Source organism: Varroa jacobsoni, unplaced genomic scaffold, assembly GCF_002532875.2.
Source record: "Varroa jacobsoni isolate VJ856 unplaced genomic scaffold, vjacob_1.0 scaffold_475, whole genome shotgun sequence".
Lineage (NCBI taxonomy): Eukaryota > Metazoa > Arthropoda > Arachnida > Mesostigmata > Varroidae > Varroa > Varroa jacobsoni.
The window spans coordinates 64,266-84,100 of record NW_019213377.1 but is presented as its reverse complement, the minus strand read 5'-3'; the positions used below and the strand labels follow the sequence as shown (position 1 = coordinate 84,100).

The window sequence follows — 19,835 nt, the reverse complement described above, 5'->3', positions numbered from 1 at the left end:
TGTGTGTGTGTGTCTGTGTGTGTGTCTGTGTGTGTGTGTCTGTGTGTGTGTGTCTGTGTGTGTGTCTGTGTGTGTGTGTGTGTGTGTGTGTGTGTGCGTGTGTGTGTGTGTGTCTGTGTGTGTGTGTGCGTGTGTATGTGTGTGTGTGTATGTGTGTGTATGTGTGTGTATGTGTGTGTGTGTGTGTGTGTGCTGCCACAAGTAGGCAGCCCTCGTTTAAAAGTAGCACTTCTTCGAACTGAAAAACACTTTGTCCGTGAGATTCAAATGAAGCGAAGAGGGACACTCTCATCATTTGTAGAATTAGAGAAGACGAACGGGCAGTACAAGTGAATGTGTTTTTACACTATAATTTAACGAATCAGACTTAATTTCATTAATAGTTGTTTTTTTGCTACAGATGAAATTCTTATTTTAGGTACTCGCCTTAGATTCTATTTGAGAAAATGAGCTAAACTTCTTCTTAAGGGGATATTCCGTGTTTCAGCTCAAGGACGCGTTTTATGCGGAGCATCGACGTGGCAATACGTAACTAACGTCTAGATTAAGCTAGTGACTCCGTGTTACTTAGGCTGTATTACCTGTTTCATTATGCTGACTGGACACTACCGCGAATAGGTCATAGCTACTCCAGAACGGCGGCGAATTTTCTAACAAAAAACCTGCACAATAGAACGGACGAAGTAAGACTCATTAGGTTGGAATAAATACCAAGACCAGCGAAGTGCAAGCACGTTTAATGAAGATGAATGAACGGAGCATCAAACGACAAACAAGCTCCTGAATTGTGAACAGCTCCTCTGAAAGTAATTTCTGAGGACGCCTATTTGCAGTATTATTAATTGTCGTTTATACGAACGTCAACTGTATATAGATGTTATTCCCATGCCTTTTCCTTCTTCCATCGAACCTGCTTATAGAATAGAAGTCATATTCCATACAATCCACTATTAACAACAAACATCCTTTGTCCGACATTGAGCTACTGCAACCGCATGCATAGAAACAAATATGCACGGATAGAAATCTTAATTATTTACGGTATCTACGCGCTATTGAATTTTCGGAGAAGAACGCATACGTATTTTTTTACTAAAGCAATCGATCGTTTGGAGTATGGACGCCTGGTACTGCCTCCTTCAGATGGGCCGCTGGTAGCACGAAACAACGTGTGTCAACGGCCAGTTTCGGTCGTTTTTTCCTTTCAGCAGATGTAGGAAATTCATTTTCGGAATGTTTAGATTCCCCAGTGTGAAACTACCACTAAGTTAAAATGGGCTCGAGCAACTTGTCGTTTGACTTTTCGTTAATTTATTTTCATTGAACAAATTTACATCTTACCTGTTTTGGTATTTACTACACTTTAGTGAAACGTATTTTGCTCGTTGTACTGTGAAATCCATAACTTATTTGAGAATAACAACTTACAGCTACGACCTATCCGCAGTATTGTGTGTGATCGACTCAAGGTTGAAGGATCGACAAAGGTTGAAGAGTAGAGAGCAACTACTTACTAATCGCGACTCTCGCAAGAGATATCTCGATAGGGTCTGACGAGTTCGATGTATTATTATTTCGAAATTGGTCTCAATTCTAGACCACTTTAAATTTAAGGTACGTAAACGTTTTACCACTACACCGGTATAGCGGCAAAATAGCGCCATATTTAACCCACATAATTCAGCCAGAGAAAGTTAAGCCATCGATGACAACGTTACCTAAAAGCAAACCACTGTACGAATGCCATACAAATCGTTGAACACAAGTAGGGAACACTAAGAAAACTAAAGTATTATACCATATTGAGTCAAGGAAGACAAGCGAGAACAATAACAAACTGAATGAACAAACAAAAAGTGATGAATATATCCGCAAACGGACCTGTTTATCTACCTGTGCTCGCCTGTATCAAATCGAATTTCTTGCTGGGCTATGTCACACAAGGCTACCCTGGTAACCTTATTATGTTTACAGAAACCAATTAATAAGTTGGTGATTTTCGGTCAGACAGACTGGCCAGGTTAGTTTCAGGTACGCGGATCATTTCAGGAACTCAAAATGGTTTTTGCACGTATCGCTTTTTTTTGTAACAAAAATCCTTCGCAATTGTATGTTGAACTTAAACGTCATCTGGCACTTGTACTATTAACAGTGGGTTACTTTCAGACGCCTAGTTTGCTTATAGGGTCAGGCAGGCCATGAGGTTTATGTATGGTGATTTCACTATCAATCAACTCACGGAAAAGAGAAAAAACATTGCTCACTGCTCTTGTGATAATTAGCAGGACGGATAGAGCGTAAGCGGCTGCTAGCTCTAATTCTCTAGGAAATGCAGGACACGCCAGGAGAAGTGCGCCTACAAGGGTGGAAGCCCGACTCAGTGACTACTACTACGCATAGTACGTTGTAGGATTTTATTGCACAAACAGTTCGTACAACACATCAATACGTCGTACTATCCCTAAGTTTGCTTAAGGATCAGGTAGTTATGGACTTTTATGTGATTTTTTGACCATTATGTATGGTTCATTGAACGAAGTTGAATTTTTTTCAAAATAACCTAAACATAGTGACAAAGATATTTTCGTTGGTCAAAAATAGATTTCACGGATGTCCACACGTGGTGAAGTAGAATATATTCGTCTGCCGGCAGAGTGTATCCAAGTTTTTCCGTGCGTATATAACAAATGCTCTAGTGAATCACAAATTCAGTTCTAACTTTTCTGGGGGGAATATCTGAAACGCGTTCTAAGTTACACTAAAGTTTCACTTGATTTTGTAAGAAGATATTTATCAGCTTAATAACGAACATACAAAGTGAAATATTGTTTGTACGCTATCTGAATACTACACAAGATTCCTAAACGGATTTTTTTTGAGCAAAATTTTGTTTTTGGCCAGTAAAAATACTACGGTGCAAGTTCCTATTCCGTACAATACGCTTTGATCTGTATCAACCGATTTTTTCATCGGCCAACAAGTAGTCTCGAGCTAATGGCTGTGTTTATTAGCATCCGAAAGTGGCAATTCTCACTTCGACTTATTAATATCTGAAACTTGCTTAATTCTCACCTGCAATCGAATACAGGTAGCGTTTTAATATTCATTCTCTCAATACGCAATAAATTCTTTACCAGCCATCGTGAGAAGGTAACTTAAAGACGCTCCCAATCCTCACGTTTTAAAGTGCTACTCAAACGCGTTTCTAACAACATTGAATTACGCCATTTTACTATACGCAAGATCAGTCTTTGAGAATACAGCGCCTGGCCTACTTTATTTACTTCAGTTGGCCAATTTACGAAGCAACAAAGCTATAGGAAATTATTTGTCTTCTCTTTACCTGCGTAACGATGCAGGGTCAGGGGAGATGAACTTACTTGCCCGTTCGATAATACGCGCCCGATTCAGAAAGGCAGATAGCGCCTGTCACATAACTGTGCTCCGTCTATATTACAATACTATTACTTGACCAGCTGTTCTAATAGCTATATACATATATATATACACGAACATATAGAGATGATCCCCCGAGAATGCCGCATATCGATTGATGACGTCAGCTATGTTTATGGAGCTCGTTCCAAATGCACACTGTAATTGGGATAGCTACAATCAACAATGACAGATCAGCAAGCGTAGCAATCAGCGAACGTTTCGGCCTCCTGGGGCCTGGCTGTTCAATTCAGCCGTTGTTTCTCCTTCTATCAGTAGAATCACGCGAGGCCCTGGTCCAGATTTCTGTAGCGCCACATTGATTCTATTGTGCGGTCACTGATTCCTTTTTTACCGCCCAGTTTGACAACGCTCCTATATTCTGCACCAGTTAGGTCTCTTCCCATCTTTACCGGTCAGTTAACAGAGATTCGTCCCATGCACCCACGCGACATATGGCCGTTTATATGCCGTTATTACAGCGTTGCGCTCAGCTTTGACGTCATTTCCGCATTCCAGGAGCGACAAAAGGAGCAGCAACTGCTATTTAGATTACAGCTGCATCAGTAACCACTCGGACGACAATAACAAATACATCAAAAAGGCCTTTTATAGCCGAATATGCCAGGAAGAGCCAAGCCCGCGTCATCATCAGATACAAATGTGCATGTGGGAACATGCGGGCGAGGGGACGGTCGGTCAATCGATGAGGCGCTATTTGCTTTTTGTCGTCGACGCGACCGTAATTTAAATAGACATTTTCTTGCACAGATTTTTACCTCGAGGCGAACTGTGACCAACATATGCCGCTTGGGCGGTTAAGTTCAAATCAGTATAATACGACCATCAATTTGGACTATGTAGAAGAGGCACGTACACACACACACACACACAATACAAATATATTGTACATTCAATTCCTGATTTTGCACAATGGTGGCCTCATACGTGTATCGAAGTACTACATACGTTACCTATTCTAAAAAGGTATGGACCCGGGGCGGTGGGCGGACAAGCGGCTAGGAAAAAAGGGCCATAATAACACGACAAAAAGGACCTAGAGGTATTTTAGGTATAGGCCAAAAAACATAAGCCGAGAATAGATATTAGTTTACCATCATAAATAAACCATCTGCCTTATTGCCTCATCTATTCATATGCGCCTTTGGCGTGACGTTTCACAATTTAAATACGACTTCTATTATCATCAATTGTGTGCCATCTTGTCACAACATTGACAGACACACACATGGGTACACGAATAGTCAAACAGACAGATAGACGGGCATCCAAGCACACATGCACATGACCAATCGTTACAAATGACGTAATAGAATTGGAAGATTGTTCCACCTCATTTATGCCCTATCGGCTCGTTTTCACCGTTGAAGCCGCTGGTTTTTGTATTATATCTCATTTCGCCAAGATGGTCAGGCGTCTTTTTCTACCGACTGGGACGCTATCGTCGTCTCGTTTTTCTACAGCAATTGGCACACTGACAGCCCTGCCCTGAACGTCGCAGCTGCTACTGTTGCTGTTGTCGCATCTTCAGATGCTCAACTTAGCCGAACGCGATCTTTTTTCAGGCAAGCAGAGAGCTGCGAATACACACACACCTGTAGACATATATGGTAACGGCGCATATGGTTATTTCCAGTGTATGGCGTGCCTAGTCATTTCTGGGGCGTCAAAAACCGGACCGCAATCAGGTAGCTGTCAACCCGAACGCAATACAAAAATCCTGCACCATTTGCCGCCTACCAGTGTCGTCGTCAGGTATTCGCCGACACGCAGGGGATAAACGCAGATGACAAGTCAGCAATAACTAGCTATTGATAGTTGCTTGCGTTTTGCTGATTAAAAAAAATTGTAGAAATCTATCGCTGTATGCGTTTTGGGGGTGCCACGAAGTCAGCCTGTCTGTCTGTCGGTCGGTGGGTGTGTATGTGTGTGTGTCACGCCGTTTGTATGTACACGCCTGTATACGTATAAAAGTGATGCATTCTGCGATTGGAGAAAGAGGCACTGTCGAACGTAGCTCTTCGACCAGTAATAGCCGCCGACGTCGGTGCCACTGAAAGCTTGTCCTTTCCGACTTGCTTCGGTTAGACTTTCGCTGCTGGCGGCGTTGTTGTTGTTGTTGTTGTTGTTGTCGTAGTCATCCATCCGTGTGTCCATCGCCAAGCGACACTTTCGGACATTGGCCACCGGATGTGCATCCCCACTCACAGCTGGTGCACAGAGCCTGTGTTTATGACGTTATGCGCGCGTGTGTGTCTGTGTATGCGCTTCATATTTGCCGCTAACCACAACAGCAACAACAATGGCAGCAGCGACAACAACAACGGCAGCAGCAGCAGCAGCAACTGGTTAATACTTGTCACCGTACAATGGTTCTAACGCCCCTCGGTAAACTATCATACTGCGACGCGCATATATAGACGTGAACTGACCGTTTAAACGAAGTAAGCTCTTGTTAGCTTAGAAACGATCATTCTATGAAACGAATAAAGAAAACTATCGAACGCTGATAATGAAGACCGTGATGTGAACGGTGTATTGCAACATAGCAGCAAACAACACGATCTGTCCTGTTGCCCGTCCGATTATACATGTTGGTACTAAGTCGAAGTCATTACCCCTGGCTGTAGATGTACCCTTACAGGTAGCATAATATAGTATGAAACGTATTTTAGTTACGACGAGCTAAATAAGTACAGAATTTGGATCGAACGCGTTAACTCAAAGCTGTATAGGTATTGAAAGCAACGGTAACCTAACATTGCTAGGACCAGCATTTCGTATGTCTTCTTCTAACAAGTGTTTGATGAATTTTGTCGTTGTGATAGAGCTTTGCGCCTTTCCAATAGCTCGAGAACACGGATCTGGATTATAGAAGGGGATTGTAATAAACGTACGTTAGTGCTATGATTATGTTATCACAATAGATTATTCCCTAGTAATTGTTTGCTCCAGCATCGAAATATTGTTTTTTATATTTAGTATATTTCTAGCGAAGAGTCGTTTTGCCAATTAGTCTAAATATTCAAGAATCTACGTTGAAATGAATTGAAGACGCTCATTCATGCAGAAGCGAGTGTATAAAGTAACCCTGCCCGGTACATTTAGTACATTATTAGTATCAGTATACGCTATCTATATTTGAATCATCAATTTTCATAGTCCACATGGAGTTACTCATTGTCGAAATAAGTAAGCTCGCAGCGTTGATCCGCTGCTAGCTTGTGGGCTAAAATTTGATCTATTCTGCCTCTATAGTTTCTCTCTAGTTGTATTGATACACTTTTATTCCAAGGAAGCAGTAATGGCACTCCGTCCTACTTACTCTGTTTATCTTTCTGATAAATTTACTACGGTAGATTACTTCAATCGCCATTATCATGACAAGCCCGTAAATAGCGTTAAAATTAGCTCTATCAAATATAGCCCCATCTACTCGCGTGTAGCTTGTAGGACACTGTGTACTTGTTTCGTATATGCTTTACGCACGTTAAAGACGTCGAAACTAACTTGATATATCCGTTGAACGTGAGCGCCAATCTGACGAGATCGGATTTTTTGTTATCTGCATTTTTAACAGGGAAGTCTTTTGCCCGTCCCTACCAGTTGGCGATAATCTTCATCTTTCTCATCAGGTTGCTTCAGCAACACTGATTCTAGTGTTGAGGTCCCGCTATGTCAGTACTCTGCGTACTCTTACCTTCTTCCAAATGATCAACACCTTTTAAAACCAGCGGCCATCTATCTTAAATCCCAACAATTTAGGCTTGATCAGCATGATAGGAGACGAAGCGCTAACATAGACGAAAAACGGCAGTAATGATCAGCGTACGGCAATGTTGATCATGTTGCTCTGATCGACCTGCATCTTGTCTATGGTCCAGGACTTCAAGAAGAATTTTCGATTCTTCATGCCCACGTCGTCCGACCTTCTGTCCGCCGGTCCCGACAGCATAACAGAACTCGGCAGTTTCATCGCCGTGCAAAGCTGCCGTGATTTTTTTTACTGTCATTTGCTTTTTTTACAGGACGGTAGCTTCACGTTACGAGTGCATGAAAGTCTGATACTAATCATAATAATGATGATGATGTATCCACCAATCGTTTATATAGAGGTCTGGACAGAATGTATCGCCGGTATCGTCGTCGCCCATATCATTTCGGCGCTGACTACGTGTCGAGAATGTGTCGACAGTATTAAGCGACAAAAGGTGGACGTCACAAGTTCTTTACTCGATCGATCGATCGATCGATCGATCGATCGATGGATGGATGGATGGATGGATGGATGGGATATGCGACGTACGAGACGCAGACGACGAATCGACGAGCGATCAATCCATTGAAATGTCCAACCAACAAACGCCCGATGCGTCGCCGAAGGATCCCATCTTATAGAAAAGACCTCTTCCACTTGGACCACCTGTGCTGCAATGGAACGTAGCCTGCTAAATCAGCGTTTCATTTGGCGGCAAAGCGTCATACCCGCCCAGCGGAATTCGATATACGAGTGTTGTCGCTACTGCTATCATTACAAATATGTAATACTAATAATACAATTCCCATCTCTCCAAGTATCGCAGTCGGGTCCGCCCAGTAATACTGTGTCACCGTGCGTCCAGATGCAGGGACGCTGCGAACAGGAGCTACCAACAGGATGAACGACGTTGTACTGGTTGGCCATCCGTCAGACGTCGCTAGCTACAGTCAACCGAATATCCATCCGCCCGCCAGCGACAGCCCCGCTAACAGCCACTGGCCGAATCGGTTCGTGGATAGTGGACGACGTGTCTTTTACGATTTTTCAGCTCAAGACTTCAGCATCAGGACCATGCTCTTAACGTGCACAACTCTGTCGCTGGTGACACTACTTGTCGCTGCAGCAGCGGCAGGACAAAACGAAATTGTAATGGTCTTATTAGTGAGGGGGGGCGACAAAACAGTAATAAGCAATAATGCTGTTGCTGAAAAATGCCGGTGCCATCTATCGATGCACCAATTTGCCCACAAGTTTATATATGTATGTATATATACATAAGATGTTGCTGTTAGTCTTGACGACGGTAGGCCAAAATACGCAGGATACAAGATGTAATACCAATACAACAACTATCGTTTCTATGCTCACATATTCACGTCGACGCACCGCCTACGTGACAACCGCTTGCACCATATATACATATGTATGGGCCAGCCGCCTGTTACATCCCTGGACGTGTACGGATGTGTGGTGAAGCGCCCGACGACAGCAAAAAAAAGAAAATGGGCGATCTGCTCAGTTTTATTGGAATGTACGATGATTTCGGGTGTATATTAACATTACGGGTAGAAGTGGTACTGGTAGATCCACTGCAGGAGCAAACCCACGGATTAAAAACTGCCCGCTGTGTTTCTACGTGCTCCTGTGGCCTGCAAAAGCAGTACAGAGGAAGCAAAATCGTTTATCCAATTTACCGCTAGGAACTCCCAGTCCACTGACGGCTAACGCCGCTGGTAGCAAAATGTCTCTCAAGCCTTATCGCAAAAAAAAGTAACCCATAAAGGGCAAACTTGATTCCTAAGGGCGTAAAAGGCTCAATATATATAATACATAGAAACTATGCCTGTTCCACATAATAAATTATGACCAGCCGTGATTTGATGATCTCAAAATTGCACGGACTTAACTATACATATAAAAGATGTCTGCTCGCACTATACCCCTGTAAAAAAACAGCCGACAGTTAAGCATCAGAATGCATATTGGGCTCATGCACAACAGTGCTTGTGCCCAAGCCTCAGGGCCGATCCGCATCATGGCGATGCCCCCGCAGGCTTCTGCGTAAGGAAGAGGGAAGCCACGGTCACCCTCGCCGCCGTGTCAACCCGCGTCCCGCAGAAGGCTCGTGGTTCCCATCGATCGCCACGGTGATGAAGCTTCGCGCACTGCACTTCGACAATCTGAGCGGCACCTAGCAGTCCTAACACACACGAATGCTGGCGCACCAGTAACAACGAAAGCGATTGGTATCGGTTTTGCCTCGTTGCCAATAGATCTTCAAGTAACATTGACAACATTTTGTAGATATACGTCAATGCATGGCGATAAGCGGCGCTCCATGGCGCCGCTATCTGTCTTCTAGTTGAACCGTTTTCATTTTTGGGCCGGTTTGGTATTTTAACGATGGCAGCTAGGTTTGAGGATTCGAATTTACCAATTGTGAGCGATTCATATCGCCAACAAGACAGTACACATACTGAAAAACACGACGTGTTCTGATTCGGATCGATTATGTGTGTTGTTGGCCCTAACGTTTTTCAAACTGTGCTTAACGTGCGCTTATGTGTGCTTAGTTAAACATCAATGCGAAACACCCAAGTCTGTCGTCCTGAGGACAGGATTAAGTTAATGAGGAGCCTTTTAGTGAGAGTCGACGTTGCAGTTGGACTGTACTATAGTCACTCAAAATCTGATTGTTTTTTTCACAAAGAACATTCCGTTCAAAATAATGCTCAGCTGAAACATAGCCGACTCTTCGAAGAAAGCCGGTTTAGAAGTGCCCACATGTAGGCGCGTTCGAAGCTGCTGATTGGATACGAAACAGTTCTTAACAGCGCCCACTTACGAGCCTATTTTGAGGGTCATCTGAGTGCGGTCTTTCATGCCACAGTTTACTTGTTTTGCTGCTGAAGAGATGTACACCTTTGCTGCTATTGCTGTGTGAATGGAACGTCTTATTTTGTGTACCGCTATAATCTGTGAAGTGCTATCGAATGTTATGACACTTGGATATACTTGCTGAGACACAATAAATATATAAATATGCATTCAAAATACATGTAAGCTGTGCTTCGTTTGCATTGTCCCTGCCCTGGACTTTTTAAGCCATAGTAACCTAAAAATATCGGCACACCTTCAAGTGGTAAGTTACTCGAAGTTACTATACGGAATCATTCTAGACCCCACTACATTTTTTTTTATAAATAAATGCATGTCTATAGGAGCGTGTGCTAAGTTAATGAAACACCTCTGGTTTCTTCATCGACGCAACAACAATCGTAGCAGGACGAGTCAGATCTTGGCTTTACTCCAAATGAGATAAGTGTCAGTAACATGATTTAACTACAAGGCTTAAAGTTCTTAGTAGAGCGCGACTACGAAAATAGAATTACACGATGCTGTAATTACGCCATACCTCTTCTTAGTGCTGGCCATACTTGTTTCCGCAGAGCAAAACAGGCAGCAGTATACGATGTGACAAAACCGTAGCTCGAAGGTAGATAATCCTAGAAATAGATTTTTTGTATTGTAATTAGCTCATTGGTTTATTCAACACCAGATTGCTAATCCCGTTTCCTTCTTAACTCAAATACGCCTACAAACCTCCTCCGTTGGGCGCGCGAAAACACGGTTCAATCCAAAGAAAATCAACTCTGCCTTTCAATGACCTTTAAGTAACTGGGAGTCATCTGGAACTACTGTAGAATACTAGTGACATCTTGAAAACTTTAAAACTGAATACCAATAAAATAACGGATCCACATAATATATCAGTTTATATGTAAATTACAGATACACGCCTTTTCAATCTAACTTAATTCGAACTTTATTTAGCCTTTTTTACGTTAACAGCCATGAGAATTTATAAATCGAACGCACTAGAGCCTATTAAATGATCTGTATACAAGCGGCTTCAGAGCATTCAGTATAAACGCTGAAAGATCGGTGTCAGTTGGCATTAGCTTGCGTGACCTTATATACTAATAAATATTGATGTATTTATAGTACCAAAAAAGCCGCAAGGCGAAGCCTTTTCATAGGAAATTATAACAGAAAAAATCGCTTACCTTTTTCATTTTTTAACTGCAGTTACCTCTACTTGTTCTATCAAGTTTGTGTGACAATTAAGAGGTAGAGGTGACTGCAAGCTTGTCAAGGCCACTGTAGACCATTCAAAGCTGCAAGTGACGGATGGAAACTCGTGGTTATTACTACGATTCTCGATTTACGTCTTTCGTTTCAATGATGTCGCGCCTTTGTTAATCACGGTGTTTATATTCTTACTGAACGTATTCTAGTTCTCAGCTAGAATTTAGCCAGTGCAACGTTTCTTCTCTCTAGTTGTTTTTTTTTTGTTCTATTGGGTCATTCGTTCTGCCTCGTCGCTGCGTTCCCTCCTGTTTCTCTCTCGTCACGTCTCCCGGGCGATACTCGGATACCGCCATTGCGACTATCCCTGAGCCATTCAGGCGTCGCTTAGGCGGATGCTTTTCTGAACTTTAATCAGAAGTCGAATTTATTTCTATTTGTCAGATGCTGATTGCATTAGCCTTAATAGACGTCAGTGTGCGTATGCACAGCACAGCTTAGCCGGAGAAGTAGTTAACAGCAGGACTATACGCCTGGCTGTAAAACAGCGAGTAACTCCATTGTCTGATGAAGGCATTCGCAGAAGCCGGCAACATTAGCAGCAGATTAGATTTGTTCTGCTTCTTTACTAAAAAAATTTGCATACATTATCGTGTCATATTGGATACACACGACCCCAAGTAGTTAGCATAAACGGTGACGAAAAAGGCCAAGCTAAAATCCGTGTGTATCAAAGCGTTAACTATTGATCATTTCATTACCGTGTGAATTCATTGTGCGCGGCTACCGCTGCCAACGTCGCATCACTGCGACGCCACACTGGATGAGGTGTCCTGAAAAGCTGACTTCTTCTGATTTGCAAAAAGTGTCTGGCGCGTTTTGTTAGTGTGCCTCGATAGCTTACGCCTAATACTGGTAATGATTAATAATATGATATTTCGATAGAGCTACGTAAATAGAATTCTATTAATAAAAATCTTAACAAGGTGGGTCCAGGTGACCAACCCTGGTGTGTATACCTGTGTGCACTTCTACAGCATTTTTCTTCAAATTTCCGTGATGTACTGGCAATTCCCCTACGACGCTCCTGATAACCGCCGTCATTATATCACTGAACAGTCGCTTTTGGTAAGCTGCCGAAATAACCTTCTTTTCTAATGTAGATTTTCGACCACTTGGCCAGTGAAGCATATTTGGCGGGGCATTTCCTGCCAAAGCTTAGCCATCTTAAGCACTCGCAACTTCGAACGTCATGTTAATAACGTCGACTTATGTTCATCTCTTTCTTTACAGTAACAGTTAGGGCAATCGCTATCATTACATCAGTAGTGAAATTAAGTAATGTGTGTACTAACTAGCTGGGACGCTTTTCGATTGCTTCCACACCAGCAGCAACGGTAAAGTGTGTACTGATTAGGGGGCGAAATTTCAACAGGAAACTGGAGAGCACATCAGTACCCTCGGCTATGATCATAATGCTGTTTGCCAACATAATATTTCTATGGACAAAATAACCCTACCACCGTCGCTTGTGCCTTTTTTGATCATTAAAACCTGAATTGACTTAGAGGAGTGTGTATAGCATATCGATTTAGCGGATTTCGAATGGTATCAAGATCGAACCAATCTACCCCACTTGTTGCCACTTCCGATCATATCATGCTAAAAAATAGTTGTATTCTCCTTGGATTTTTCTCCCAAATTAATATCCACTGCATTATTATTACTCTTATTATAGAAATCGTCCGTCCTCACATACAGTGCATCTTATTAATACAGTTTATTATTACACTACCATAATTGATTTTTGCTAGGCCTCTTATGGTTACTGTTTTTTCAGCCATTTCTATAGTTATACAAATGACAGTTTTTTTTTTCGGAGGTATGGTTATATCTCTGAAAGAAAATCTGCTATATGTATAATAAATAGCTATCGTCGGCGTAGAAGATCACTTTTTACCCCCCACATGATGGTTCTGCAGCGTCGATCACTACCTAAATAACCTCAGAAAGTCGTTACGACTGACAGAGCAATCACTATCGAATACTTGTTTGAAAAAAGTTAGATTTTAGTCACGAAGCCTGCCATTAGATAACACTCACGCAGTAATAGTAGCTCGATATCTTGAAATTGTTCAGTACTGACATACCCTTTTCCGCAGAGAAGTACTAATTCCGGGGGTTACATTGAAAAGTATATCAATTGATGTATCGATTGAGTAAATTTCAGGTGAAATAGGCCTATGCAAAATAACAGGTCCAAATGTTTTCAGCTGACTGACACAACACAATTGATTACTAAATAATCAAACTAACGATCAAAACAAGAATCTCTGCGTGAATGCTTTATTAGTCGGCCTATTTAGTGAATCACACAGCTATTACTGAGATCCAATCCGTCGACAGTTCCACGCATGCCATAGCGACTCAGTAATGCCTTTGAAAAGAAACTTTGTTTTCTTTTTAGTTTCTAGCTCTAGTTCGTCCGCTGCCTGGCTTGGCGCCAAATTTAATTTCGATGTCGTCCATAATTTGTGCCAAATAGTGCACATCGAGAATAGTTCCTGCCTTAACCATCTTGAGCTGTGAATATTATAAGTACAGACAAAGCGCATGTAGCAATCACATCATGGAGTCGTGTTTCGGTCACTTGAAGCAAATTGTCAACAAGGTGTCAGTGATATTTTCTTATCCGAAACTTCTGATATACTTCATAAAAACTTGCAACGTTCGTGTTTATGACAAATGATGATGTCATCTTTGTTCCTGCTTACTGATATTGGCATTTTATTTTATCAGAATTTTATCAACAAAAAAACACGGCTATCATTCTGTTCACATGGTTGGCTTGTTGATTCTCTTTCAAGGCATAGAGAAATGAATTTGTTCGATTGTTCAACAGCGTTTCATATAAAACGGTCACTTTGTTCAGCTAAGTATAACTAACGCCCAATGTTCACGCAACTTCAACTTACTATGGATGTACTTTAGGCGTTAATTGTTCACTAGGGCCAATTATTATTTGCTATCACTCTTCTAATTGAATGGGTGGACGGCAATCGATGTTTTCGCCCGTTTCGATTTAAACTAGTAAAAGGAATCTTATTGGAGATAGGACTCTTGTATCGTCAACGCTGTTGTTATCGGCATGAAAGATTCTACTTCTGTGCCCGTTCTTAGTTAAAGCGGCGTTCAGCTTTGTGAGCAATCGATACTCTTATCAACATCCCAGAAACGCCATCTTCTGACAGAAGTCGTTGAAGGAGATACCTGTCCCCAAAGTGTTACCAGGACGCGAAGGAAAGCACTGGAATTTTCATTTTTCGCTTTTTTGAGGATTTGACTTAAACCTCATCCATCAAAATCGTTGCGTTGAGGAGTGGTCTGATGGCAATTCCTAAGTCACTGCAAACAAATATTAATTTAAATTTTTTACACATGTTGCATGCAACTCTTCGGAGAAATATATTTCTAGAGCTTGTTGTTCACTAAAAAATCAACCCAGTAATAAAAACTTGTCGAGCTCTGTGTGTATTCCATGGGCACAGTGGAAGAATGAGTTTTTTTGTATAAACTTTTTTTTCTATGAAAACGATTCAAGTCCAATAATGCCATTAAAAACATTGTCTCGGACGACGAAAAAAAAAAAAACTCGTTTACGCGCAGCCTCGAACCTATAATGTCCAGTTCCAGCGTTTAGCTTTGATTCAATTTCGAATTTACACCACCTCAACTGTCCCAAAGTTAGTTTATATATTTTTATGTTAGAACGAAAAAAGCCATACAGACATATAACGTGTAATTTAAAACATAAAATTGTTACACACATATATTGAAATAAGCTCGACATAATGTTGATGCCTTATGTTAAGTTTTACGCTGACCTGTGTTATATTGAAGGGACACATTATTTTTAATTGTTAAGATACACAACAGGCCGAAAAGTTCCTTTTTGCGTGGTAGCGATTCTGTCGTGCAATCAGATACGTTGATTTTCTAGCCTTATATTTGAATTTTTTCGCTAATGTCCGTGCGATGATGTTGACCAAGAACGAGTTTGTGTATTTTTTACCTCGGGAATGAATAGTTTGCCTCCGATTATAACCTGTTAAATAGATAGTATCGAAGCTTATGCACACAGTCATGAATGAGAACAGATTTGCTTAGCTCTACTAGCCGCTGACCAGTAGCGGACAAACGATGTTAGTTGTGGGCTTCTCCAAGCCCTGCGAAGCCCAGACTGGCGCAAAAATACTAGTACCTTACGGACCTTCAATCACAAACGTACTGTACCCCATTTCCAGTTTTATGTCCGGCATTGCCGTTAGGCACTCCATCAGAGAGCTGTCTTTCAGCATAAAATCAACCGTATTTATATAGGGATTTGGATGAGCACGTAATTCTATAAGTAAGCAGATACGTTCATTACTCATTAACCTGTCACGGGGGTAGCTTTTTTTCAGCCTGATGTAAATGAGAGAGAGCATCCCATGTGCGATACCGCTGTTGAGCGATACTAGACAGAGAAGTTGTTTCGGTCTGAACAGCAAAAACTGTCCTTGCGGCTATTGATATGTCTATTGTTTTTAAATAAAAGCGATGTAATAAATATTTCAGAAATACCTATAATAACGTGTACGAAGAAATGATTGATTGGATCGCAATGGAAAAAAACTATTCGAAGGCTTCGTATCTATCTAAAATTATGGCTACAATGTAATCATCATTGGCCGTTAAGTGACATTAGTTCACGGTGTTAATGAAGCCATTAAACGGTTTTATCGTGTAATGCTACGGGATCTAACGAGCAGCGAGCTACGACCGGGGTGAAACGATGACTCTTTCTGGAAGAAAAATCATTGCGACCCCTATTTACACTATACAAGTATATAGGAAAAACTAACTCTTAAGACTTACATCGATGGACCAGAGTCCAAACGCAAACAAAAAAATTTACAGCCGATTTAAATGACAATAAGCTAAACACTTTTATAATAAACGACACAAGAATCAGGCACAAGCGAAAAGACAAACCTAAATGTTGCAGTCGGTATGTCTTGCTGCTGGCGTGTTGTTACAGATCAGCACCTGTGCGTTACGTTTACCCAAATAACTAATCGATATTTTACAATATGGTCTACACAATACTGTTGCGTTTACATCAAGAGGTAGGTATTTTTTATCCGTACTTTGTGATTAAACTCAATTAGTGTCGAACTTGTACTGTATTTCCTCCATACATATGTGTTAAAGTAAAAACGGAACCGCTCAAAAGATAGAAGCCATAACGAACGGGTAAGCTTTGTAACACATTGGCAAACCCCGAAATAGCTAGTCCGACTTTGACGTGTGTTTTCTCAACGAATTGACGGTCGTGTTGCTCCGCCACTGACGATAGTCAGTAGAGACCATTGGCGGATTTACAGTATAACGCTTTACAGCTGCCGTCGACCCTGCCGGTAGGTAGTGTCTAACAACTTGTAGCGTCACTTGACTTTCTCTGACGTTCGTCGATGGACACAAGTGGCTGCACGCTCATCAAGGGGCAGCGATTAAGCATTAGTAGGGGCTTGAATGTTGATGCTCTAGGTTAAAAATGTCCTTCGACTGATGAAAGAACTTATTTATTTAGCTTGCATGCAAGGACGCGTAACCGTTATAGTCGCTTCTGGCCACAGCGTCACTGACAGCTGCGAATCACCGGATCAACTTGTATTTTGCGGCGTTAATCGGGAGCTATCGCTTACGGTTTACTGGTAAAAAAAAAAAAAAAAAACTGGCAAAAGATTGCATTTTACTGAAATTTCAAACGGACGCTTCTACATGATTTCATTCAAGATCGTTAAGTTGTTTTGCCTGTACACATCAGTATGTGTACAGCGATACAATAGAATCATTTATTGTGTTTTGTATCGTAATATGACATGTTATCAGCACTTTTGCGATATGGCATAAACGATCTGCCCCGAAATCTTGACTGCATCCCCGTAATTAGTCGCTATTAAGTCTAAACAATACTTTAGGGTATACGTAAAGATAGAAACACGTTTAACTTGGCACTGGCCTGGCAACGGCCGAGGCACTTCGTTTTAAAAAAGGGAAACGGCGTTAATCAGCTATCACAACTCACGAGAAGCGTTAAAAAGGTTTCACCGGTAAAAGAACCCAAATAAAAGACCTACATTTGAATACGTTTATCCTTTGTTTCACATATTCGTTGTATAACACAAATCTTACTGCACATTTTACTATTGCGCTCGCGGTGGATGTTGTCTGCTTGCATCTTATACCGAACGATCTTTTTTGTACGACCTACAGAATATTCATGTATGTTATCAGCATTATTAGTCTGCCTTTGGTAGTCAGTCGACTGTTCGGGTTGGCCAGCGTCGAGAGGCGCGACTTCGGGTAACCTCTTGTCTAACTTATTGAAGAACACAAAGGCTCTCTTTATGAACAAGACTGTTCCTGGTATAACACAACCCAACGCGACCTGAGACAAAAAGAAACTTCTCCCAGGTCTTCATGTTGACAGCGAACCACAACCGTTCATAGCCGTACGCATCTGAATCACATTTTTCAATCGAAAGGGAGTATCGAGGTCTTTGCCGTAGGAAAGAGTAGCTTATCGTAGGCAAGAGTAGCGGGGAAACATTTGTCGATAAGTTTCGCGGTCCCCTCTGTAGATGGCGCCACTAAACCTGCACCACGCCGACGCGCAACAACCATCTGCCCTTGGATTACATGGTGTATATATCCCTGTACGTTTGGCTAGCGCGATAGAGCTATCGACCAGGTAAAGAGAATTGTTTTTCTGCTCGATATGTAGCTGTTTCGTCAGCGCAGCGTTGCTACGAATTGATCGTAGCAATTCGCCATTACTGTAAATGCCAAACGTTGCTGAAGACAATGATGATTGACGCAGACGCGGCCCAGCTTCACTGAATGGCTGGTTGCTTGGTCGGTCCGTTGGTCTTTTTCGCCGAACCAAGTTCACGAAGCCGGCGGCGGGAGCCATCTGGAATTCGGACGCGAGGTCCACGCGATCGCATGTCAGTCTACTAATCGGGGTGGATCGCGATACAAATCGCAATGGAGTAGTCTGCCACAGTCCCTCCTTGCCTTTTCCGCGTAGTTCATTGGTCAACGACGGGCTGTGATAAACTGGTATGCGATCGTTAAAAAACGAACAAAAATTAGAGAATGTCCGAATGAAAGGCTATAAGACGAGAAGTAGTACTAAATAGCATGAAACAGTATAAATGCAACAATTTTGTCAATGACGATAATACCGAAATGAATCGATTGGTATAGTTGATCGACCACCTAATTAATCTGAGAGATAAGGAAGAAGCATAATAAGTCGTCAGCGTCCGATATCAGAAAAAAAAAAAAAAAAAAAAAAAAACGAAAATAGATGTAATTTTTTGCGGGCTAACCAAGCAAGCGGAGTGGATAGAAAAACAAACAGTAAATCTCTTATCTATATGATAATTTGGTGATGACATGAGTAACTGCTGCTCCGTTGAATATTTATGTGGCCCGTCAATTATCTTTCGTATACCGCTAATATACACCGCTAAAGATATGCACAAAAGCAGACGGGAAGACGTAAGCGGTACGGCTTTGGCCGTCCTGTCTGGAAACATTATAGGGAAAAAGTGTCAACAGCCAGTTCCTTATCGTTAGTGAACAACAAAATGAAGCGATAATGTTTGAATCCGAACAAATAGCTGTCTATATATTTATAGCTATTAGTTACGTGCGACATGGCTTTAATGATGCAGCTAAGTGTAACCGTTTTGAACTCAATTACGCGGCTCAAAGTCTTGGCCAGCTCGCAGAGAATCGCCTTTTTTTTTGTGATGATTTTAGCAAATTTTCGCCGAAGCATGCATTCAAACAAACATAACTCTACAATTTATAAAATAGAGAGGTGCGATCTTTAGTTTCCACATGACAGGAACAAACATCTGCAAGACGTTCTTTGTACGCCACAGGAATGACCTTGATAGGACATTCGATATGCTACCAAAGGTTGCAACCAATAAACAATAAAGTGGCTTTAAATTAAATGATAGAAGAGAATCAAGGATTATATAGAACTCGCTATATACATATATATATATATATAATGGCCGTTGTAGAGGTAACGTCGGCGATCTTGTTATTCTACGGCTGTATCACACGGGTAGTTGTAGTAGTAAAGCATGTTTCAAACGCGCCAAGACAATATGTTGTTATTTAATGAAAGGTGCTTTTGAAGTATGGGTTAAGGTAGGTGCCAGGCTGCAGATGAAGTTCACGCTGCTTGATAGCTCCATTATGTTGAAATGTCCAATCTACCTGAGTTGCGTATACTTCACTTTGTCCACGCGTCGATATTATGTTTCATAGAAAGATGCATCTATTATATTACGTCTCACCATTGTAATCGTACGCCAGAAGCGCTACGTGTACAGCGCAGACGGACTGTGACTGGGTTTAACGATAAACGTACATTGTACTTCATGTTACCGACACCCAGAAC

The 19,835-nt window shown here is 41.6% G+C and overlaps 2 protein-coding genes across 4 annotated transcripts in view; one reads left to right on the top strand and one right to left on the bottom strand.

The window, feature by feature from the left end:
* The window catches only part of LOC111260778 (uncharacterized), an 86,000-nt gene that overhangs the window by 18,325 nt on the left and 47,840 nt on the right, over positions 1–19,835 (bottom strand). The gene's annotated exons all lie outside the window — the stretch shown is intronic.
* LOC111260779 (uncharacterized) overlaps positions 9,388–19,835 on the top strand; it is a 74,711-nt gene continuing 64,263 nt past the window's right edge. Inside the window, exon 1 of the mRNA XM_022833783.2 lies at positions 9,388–10,358. The gene's annotated coding sequence lies outside the window, so the exon portion shown is untranslated. The remainder of the gene's footprint in view (positions 10,359–19,835) is intronic.